General features: G+C 40.0%; 1 protein-coding gene across 1 annotated transcript in view; it reads left to right on the top strand.

Moving 5' to 3' along the window:
- Positions 1-276: 276 nt before the first annotated feature.
- LOC116378467 (low-density lipoprotein receptor-related protein 5-like) overlaps positions 277-1,584 on the top strand; it is a 5,318-nt gene continuing 4,010 nt past the window's right edge. The window contains exons 1-2 of the mRNA XM_031840347.1: positions 277-820; positions 914-1,153. The gene's annotated coding sequence lies outside the window, so the exon portion shown is untranslated. The remainder of the gene's footprint in view (positions 821-913; positions 1,154-1,584) is intronic.

Raw genomic sequence — 1,584 nt, 5'->3', positions numbered from 1 at the left:
ATTCTGCAAAGATGAGTGGGCCAAAATTCCTCTACAGCGCTGTAAAACTCATTGCCAGTTATCGCAAACGCTTGATTGCAGTTGTTGCTGCTAAGGGTGGCCCAACCAGTTATTAGGTTTAGGGGGCAATCACTTTTTCACACAGGGCCATGTAGGTTTGGATTTTTTTTCCCCCCTTAATAATAAAAACCTTCATTTAAAAACTGCATTTTGTGTTTACTTGTGTTATCTTTGTCTAATATTTAAATTTGTTTGATGATCTGAAACATTTAAGTGTGACAAACATGCAAAAAAATAAGAAATCAGGAAGGGGGCAAACACTTTTTCACACAACTGTATGTTGTAGAAACACTGCTGTTATAGTCACAGTAGTAAAGTAGAATGCACTTGATGGGTCCGAGACCAAAAGCCGCTTTTCTTAATAGTTTTTATACATTTATTGGGAGAGTACTATGAGTGCAAATGAATACATGTCCAGATAATTGATCAAATATACTAACATGTGTTTAGTATAAGACCTTCTGCAACCTTTTGACATTTAGACATAGTGGTAAATAATCAAATGAAAACAGTCTCAATTCTATTTAGATGCAGAGTTTTATGAGTAATTGTTGATCAAATGAAACTGGAGGCCTGTCTTCTAACACATTGCCATACAAGACCTTATTATTAGTAAGACAACTGAACATCTGTGTCTTGTGTCCTCCAGCCATCTGCCCTCCGAACCAGTTCCGCTGTGGTGACAACCAGTGTATCACCAAGAAACAACAGTGTGACAACTACTCTGACTGTCCCGACGGATCAGATGAGCTTGCCTGTGGTAACAACACTGAAATATACTGTAAGCACAAGTGTTGTTGTTTCTGGTCAAGTGCTTGTCCCCTGACTCTGCATCCTTTGCTTCTGCTTCTAGAGTACGTGTCTCCTCCCTCCAGTGGCATCCCCAACGCCGGGCCCAACACCATCGTTCCGGTCATCGCCATCATCCTGCTCGTCTTATTCATCGGTGGAGCTTACTTAGTCTGCCAGCATCTGGTGTGTCGGCGCTACAAAGGCCCCAGTGGAACGTTTCCCCACGAGTACATCAGTGGTACGCCCCACGTGCCCCTCAACTTCATCGCCCCCAGCAGCTCGCAGCATGGCACCTTCCAAGGTAAGATCAGACAGGCAGCATGTTTTTTTTCAATATCTGGAGGGAAGAAGAGAACAGGGACAGAGCATGGAGGGAGCGAAATAAGTGAAGCGCCAGAGCAAGTTTATACGTGTTGAGTTGGGAAAACGGTGATGGAAGATTCCAGCCTCCACTTCAAAAGGGACGGTCAAACTAGCACCTATGTTGTTTTACTGTAGTGTATGTAATGGGCATTACGGTAACAGCAAAATAAAAGCATCTTTCCGGTGAACGTTCAATTTCATATGTCAGTCAGTCTGTCAATAATAAATAGATAAATAAATGAATGAATGAAGATAAACATTAACGAAATCATTTTTTAAATCCAAAACAAACTGTATTAATAATAAATTATGTGAACGATTTTATATATATATATATATATATATATATATATATATATATATATATAT

This window comes from Anarrhichthys ocellatus, unplaced genomic scaffold (assembly GCF_004355925.1).
Source record: "Anarrhichthys ocellatus isolate YVR2014 unplaced genomic scaffold, GSC_Weel_1.0 scaffold2646, whole genome shotgun sequence".
NCBI classification, from domain to species: Eukaryota; Metazoa; Chordata; class Actinopteri; order Perciformes; family Anarhichadidae; genus Anarrhichthys; species Anarrhichthys ocellatus.
This window is presented reverse-complemented; position numbering and strand designations above follow the sequence as displayed.